Source organism: Pistacia vera, unplaced genomic scaffold (genome assembly GCF_008641045.1).
Source record: "Pistacia vera cultivar Batoury unplaced genomic scaffold, PisVer_v2 Contig825, whole genome shotgun sequence".
NCBI lineage: Eukaryota > Viridiplantae > Streptophyta > Magnoliopsida > Sapindales > Anacardiaceae > Pistacia > Pistacia vera.
In genome coordinates, this window is record NW_022196696.1 from 91,054 (window position 1) to 98,455 (window position 7,402).

Here is a 7,402-nt window from a genome sequence, read left to right on the forward strand (position 1 = left end):
GTTTCTGCTACTTTGTCATCAAGGATGCTAATCTCAAAGCAAGTATCCAACTCAGATAGACATTTCATCGTTTTAAAAACATTGAAACCCACTTGTTCGTCTTCCACCCTTAAGACTAGTTTACCTTAGTGTACATCTATTAAAGTCCTACTAGTAGCTAGAAAAGGCCTTCCTAATATTAAAGGTATGTTCCGATCTTCTTCCATATCAAAAACTACAAAATCTATCGGAAAGATAAATTTGTCTACCTTTATTAGGACATCCTCCACCACTCCCCTAGGATATGTTATGGATCTATCCGCCAATTGAAGATGAATCATGGTTGGCTTCACCTCTCCTAAACCAAGTTTCCTAAAAATAGAAAATGGCATCAAGTTAATGCTAGCTCCTAAATCACATAAAGCTTTATCAAAATAAAAACTACCAATTGTGCAAGGAATATTAAAAATCCCTGGATCTCTAAGCTTTTGTGGTAATTTCTTCAATAACAATGCGCTACACTCTTCCGTAATCATCATCGTCTCATGTTCTTCAAATCTTCTCTTTTTGGTGATAATCTCCTTCAGAAACTTCGCGTACTTCGGCATTTGCTCCAACATGTCTACAAAAGGAATGTTAATATGTAAAGTTCTAAACATGTCCATAAACTTACCGAATTGCTTATCTAATCTCTATTTTTGTACTCTGTGAGGATACGGGAGGGTCGTGTAATCATCCGCCACAGCATGGTCACTTCTGTCCACTTTTTCTACTTCGAGTTGTTGCCTTTTTTCTTCTTTCTTGCTTGATTCCTTGAACTCCTTACCACTTCTCAACATGATAGCATTGAGTTGCTCCTTTGGACTTTCCTCAATATCACTTGGTAATGTTCCTTGAACTCTTCCCGCTAATATGTTGTGAATTTGCCCAATTTGAGTCTCAAGGTTCCGAATAGAGGCTGATTGATTTTGAACTAGGACATCAGTCTTCTCAAACCTCTTGCTTGTCTCTTCAATGAACTTGGTCAACACATTCTCTAAATTAGATTTTTGCTCTTGAGGTTGAAAAACAGGAGCTTGTTTTTGCTCATTGTTGTTGCCGCATGAAAAGTTCGGGTGTTTCCTCCATGCTGGATTATATGTATTGGAATATGGATTCCCTTGCCCCTTTTGGAAATTATTGACGTAATTGGCTTGTTCAGGCTAAGCAAATGGGTTCCCTTCTTAACAATCCTTGGATGGATGATTTCCTACACAAAGGTCACATGTTAGAGAAGAAAATTCAATTGCATTTATTTTTAACACATTACCTAATTGCTTTTGGATGTTTGAAAGTTGAGCAGCCAACGCGATGTAACCATCAACTTCGTGCACTCCCGCTGATCTCCTTGTTGGAGTTCTCTCCGAAGTCCTCATGTAATTATTGTTTGCCATCACTTGAATCAGATTGTATGCTTCCTCTGGTGTTTTATTGTTCAAGGCTCCTCCACTTGCAGCATCAATCATAACTTGAATAGTTGGTAGCAACCCATGGTAGAATGTTTGCACTTGTGATCAGATTGGTAAACCATGGTGAGGGCACCTCCGTAAGAGATCTTTATACCTTTCCCATGCTTCATACAATGACTCCAAGTCTTGTTGGTAGAAATTGGTAATCTCACTTCTCAGCTTGGCAGACTTGGCAGGTGGAAAGTATTTAGTGAGCAACGCTTGAGCTAACTCGTTCCATGTCCTTATGCTCCCAGATGGCAAAGAAATCAACCAAGCCTTAGCTTTATCCCGCAGAGAGAATGGGAAAAGCCTTAGCCTAATTACGTCATCAGAGACTCCATTATGCCTCAATGTGTCGCACAACTCCAGAAAATTGGCGATATGCAGGTTGGGATCATCATTAGCCAACCCAATGAATTGGACCATTTGTTGAATCATTTGAATAATTGCTGGTTTTATCTCGAAGGTATTTGCTTGAATTGGTGGTCTCCTAATGCTAGAATAGCACACTTCGACAGTAGGACTAGAGTAGTCCTTCAATGCTCTTTGAATAACTTCAACTCCTGTATCAGCCATTGAACTAACTCCTCTATATAGTCCAACACTAAAAATATAGAACTAAAAATTAAAGCACTAAAAACAAAAATAATTAAAAAAATATACAATACAAGCCAAATTAGCAACTAAACAACTTGTATTAATATTGATAAGATAAAAGCAATTCCCCGGCAACGGCGCCAATGTACGAAATCGTGCAAGTAATAAAGTATATAAAATATGGATATCGAACCCAAGGGAATTACTATTATCAATTACCAATTAAACTATCCTATTACTATTTGATCAATCCAAATTTTATCAAGGAAAACCTAAATTAAATAAACAATTGAATAAAAAAAAAACTAAAAAGAAAATAATTAAAATAAACCTTTGGGTAAAAATAAGATGACTAGACCTAGGGCATAGACTTCACACCAACTCTTATTCATATATATCAATCTCTTATGGTAATTTTATTAAGCTCTTCCTACATGTCAAACTCCCTAAATTTCCAATAACTTTCTCTTGAACAATTATCAAATTAACCCCTAATTACTAACCCGAATTATCTCTAATCAGATTTAAGCAATTGGATCACTACGCTCTATGGAGTTTACCAAAACCCCACAAGTCGCGGTAACCTATCTCTAGCGTTCGCTCAACGGTTTTACTACCGTAGACCAACTAAGTATCATCTCTCAATCTCAACCTAGTCCATTAGTTCATTCAATTCTTTGGCCCTTAAGAATCAAAAGCATTAGGAATAATAGTAAAGCTTAGGAAGAATTCTTAATAAACATTAACAATCAAAGATCAATACATAATTAAGAGATTGGGCTACATCTTAGCCCTAGGAGAATAAAATTAGTTCATAATAAACATGAAAGAAACAATCATCTTTATTAAAACATTCATCATGAGTTTACAAGAAAAGAATAAGGAAAAACTTCTCTCTATTGTGTTGTGTGCTTTACAATCAAAGCTCCGAACTGTCTGTTACTTCTCTTCTTCCAGATTTTTTCCTTCTTCTTATCTCAAAGAATCCCCAAAATAACGTTAAAAGACCTCCTTTTATATCCACCAAAGGTTAGGCTTTATTTCCTTAAGTTCTATTAGGGATAGGAACTCTGTAACCTTAGCTTTCTACCTAAAAACAAGAGGAGAGGATTTTTAAAGTTTCATGAGCTGCTGCGTGCCTATGGCATGTGCAACACAGTTAGCTACTAGAAAAAGTGTGCCGTGGCCACAGTAGTGATGGCCGTCCTTCCCGCATCATTCCACTATCCTTCAGAGATTGTGATATTTAACCCAGATACGATGAAATTTGGAAATGATAAACATATTAATGTAGAGTTGAGTCTTGAATATATTTAACGGTTTCAAATATTGCTCTTAATCCAGTCTTACAGCTCAAGATATTCTCAAAATACAAGGCATGCGCAAGTGGAACGTAATTTAGAGTCTTCTCTTTACTTAACTTCCATAACTTCTTCAATAACTCCGATTCTTGATCCGTTTGTTTCCATCGTCACTCATTCTGTTGCAACATGATGCATTCATCAGCATAACCATTAAGCATTAAGTAACCTAAAAACACTCAAAAAACACATGTGATCCATAAAAGCAGGCAATTATGAAAATATTAAGCAACTTACCAATTTAAGCCTAATTTCCCACAATTAATCCCCAAAAAACCACTAAAAATGTGTTATTTTCAAGCTCTTATCAGTACAAGAGAGGTTTTCTCTCACTTTGGATGAGTGTAGGAACAACAAATATATTATAATTACATTAGGGTTTGGTTATGCAAAATGATATGTTGATGAACAGGTGCCTAGAGAAGTAATGAGTTCGAGAAAACCTTAATTTTAGCTTGCACACCATTGAATATGTGCAGATTCATCAACTAAGCTGCATTAAGTAGAATTTTAAGCGATTGAGCCATCCCTATGCATCTAAATTGTGTAGGTGTAGAAACTTAAGAAAGAATAAAGAATAAAACATTCTAAGAATAAAGAATGTAATGATAAAAAGCCACAATAAGACAGACATTGATAGGAGAGCATAAGAAAGATATAAGCCGAGATCGATTAAGAAAGTTTTCGAAACAAGCAAATGGAGCAATCTGCGAAAGACCAACATCTGATAGACAGAAAGATCAATTATTAAAGATAAAGCATTATCCCGTTCTAAAGCATCATGATCATTAAAGATCCCAAAGCAACGCAATGTCGTGTTATTAGAAGACCACAATTGTAAGTATGTATTAGTGCATTTGGCCCGATGCCATTGAAATTTGAGGAGCGGAACAATATCGAAAGTTAGATTGTAATAGAGACTGGTGATGATTGTATTAGGCCCTTGTTTGAAAAGAGACGAATACAGATGAATTCGCAGTAGCCAAGCTGAAGCAACGAAATCCTGATAGGTGTGCGCAACACGAGTTATTATTGACTGACCCGACGCCGTGGGAGACGGCATATTATCCGAAGAATGCAAGGCCCACCGAGGAAAAAGAAAGAAACCAGTTGTCCCACATATAGAGTAGAACAACGATAGGTTGAAGATGATGGGGGAACTGTGGAGAGTGTTAAGAAGAAAGAAATTCCCCACATACACGCACCTTAATTGAGTGGCATAAGAAGAAGAGAATTGTACGACCCATAAGAGTATATGTGGATGAGGGTTGTACCAAAGAGAATTCCTACATGCTCACTCAATATGAGTGGCCTAAGAAGAAAGAAGAATTTGTACAGTCCACAAGAGTGCATGTAGATGAGGATTGTACTCATTCACACGGCCAAGGTTCCGAATGCATACATCAACCGAGTCTGATCAACAAGAAAGAAAAGAAAAGAATAAGAAAAAAAAGAAAGAATAAGAAAGAATGAGAAAGCTTGAACAACAAAAGAAAAGAAAAAGAAAAACAAGAAAACAAGAAAGAAAAAGAGAAAGCTTGGGCAAGCAAGACAAGAAGAGAGAAAAGAAAAGCATTAGAAAGAAAAAGAAAAGAATAGAGAAGAAAAGAAAAGAAAAAGAAAAGAAAAGAAATAGAAAGAAGAAATAAAATGCTTTTATGCATTATTGCATATGCATTTCATTTATGCATATTCATGAATTTATATGGTTAGAAAGAATAGAAGAGTAGCAGAAGAAGAGAAAGAATAGAAAGAGTAAGAAAGAAAGAACAGAAAGAAAGAAAGAAACAGGGAGAATTAGAAAGAAAGAAAAGAACAGTGAGAATTAGAAACAGAGAAAGAAAGAAGAAGAGAATTAAGTAGGGAAAGAATCAAAGAAGAAGAAAAGTTAAGGGATTTACTTACTGAGCATTTTATGCTCACCCTGTTGTTTTTCCATGTTTTTGTAGGAAATAGGTGAGCAGCGGTCGGAAGGACATCAACAAGCAGAGAGAATTGGCATTACGTCCACGTTTGTAACACCTACTGAAAAACTAGTACAATGCATGCAATTAACAATGAAAAATGGGCCCAAAATGTTTCTTTTCATTACAATTCACATGTCTTTTATACACAAAGGTTACTGTTTACAAAGTGCATTTTAAAAGACAAAATAGGGGAACAGTGTAGCTATTGCTCCTCGCGCGCCGACGCCCCTCCAACCGAATCATCACCTAGAACCTGCATCCACAAAGGAAAATAACGGGGTGAGCACAAATAATGCTCAGTAAGTAAAACTCTCTAACTGTCTGTCCCGTGTGTGATTCTCAATTCTTTCCTTTTCTAATTCTGTTTCTATTTCTGTTTTAATAACATCATGACCTCATCTTACCGGAGGTACGGCCGATGGCGTTCACACAGCAACATTTCTCTATGGCTATCGGGTGGAATTCACACAGTACCAACCCTATCTTAGTGACTACCGAGTGAGGATCACAAAGCACCAACTCGGGTTCAACTATGGGGGAGATCACCTAGCACCTACCCGTTTCTCATGAATTTTGGGTAATGATCACCAAGCATTTAACCATCTCTAGTCACTATCGGGTGATGATCACAAAGCATCACCCGCTTCTACTAGCCATGGATGATGATCACAAAGCATCAACCTACATATCTCTAACTAACGGGTAGTGGTCACAAAGCATCTACCCATTTCTATTACTCATGGGTGACGAGAACTAAGCATCGACCCATCTCTCTAAGGCTATTCGGATGATGATCACAAAGCATCAATCCGATTCCCATAACGGTCGGGTGATGATCACAAGCATCTCATCAACTATATACTCTTCTAACTCATTCTATTGTAGCATTTCAATGCTCTCTACCCTTAGAGTAATTTTACCCACTAAGCTCTCTACTCATAGGGTATTTCTATACACAAAGTTTCTACTCTTTCTTAGGTCACTTTTCAATGCATATAACAATGCACATGGATGATTCATCTCTACTAATGCACTTGAAATGCCAACATGCAATGTTGCAAGAATTAGGTTCATTACTAACACTCAACCTCTATTAGGCATTCATCAAAAAACTCATGTGCACTATAAAACATCTCATGCCATGAATCTAAAACTTTTCCTAACATCCAAAATGGGGAAAAACCCCTTCACAAAGCCACAAAGCCGCATAGAAAACACTTCCAAAAAGGGGATCATAATACCCCTTAAATTTCATTCAACTACCTTGCCAAACCAACACTCATTTCCAAATTTGCAAGGTATAAGTATCACAAAGCATAGAAATCTCTATTTAATCGTCATACATGCTATATTACATGTATATCACATACATACATCAAGTCTATCAAAACCCTAATCAAGAATTTCATAAATCTCAACTTGGGTTGGGTTTTACTTACTTGCTATGTAGAGACTTCACAAATCTTCCTTTCACTTGCTTAGCTTGACTTTCCTCTAATCTTAACCAAAAGAAGGAAAACCCTCAAATATCAATGGGTTAAAACTCCAAATCACACAACTTAAGGAGAAATCCTTACCTTAGGAAGCCTTAGGTTGCTTTCTATAACCCCAAATCACTTCAAAACCCTTGAAATTCCTTGAACCAAAAGAAAAGAGAAATTGAGAGGAGAAGAAATGAAGAGTCACGTTTGAGAAGAAGAAATGAGGGGTTCTTGATTCTAATCCTTTTAATGAAATATTAACACACTCATTCCCATTTTGCCCTTGTTTCATTTTGGGAATTCCATCCATATCCTTTGATTCATTACAAACTCACCCCATTAACATACTCTCCATGAAAAATCCTTACAATTCACTCCCCACTTTCCTACTAATTAGGGGTAGAAAGGTCAAATTGCCCTTGGGGAAGAAAATATCTAAAACTCAACCAACTAAAAAAAATCGGCCCGTCGCCGCGGCGAAGAAACCTTTGTCGCGCGGCGAAACTACCAGAGAGTTTCGCCCTTGG

The 7,402-nt window shown here is 36.9% G+C and overlaps 1 non-coding gene across 1 annotated transcript; it reads left to right on the plus strand.

The window, feature by feature from the left end:
• The first annotated feature begins 1,542 nt into the window (after window positions 1-1,542).
• Window positions 1,543-1,649, plus strand: LOC116117926. Its single transcript, XR_004126060.1, has one exon. It is a non-coding gene; the product is annotated as a small nucleolar RNA R71 (small nucleolar RNA).
• Window positions 1,650-7,402: the final 5,753 nt, after the last annotated feature.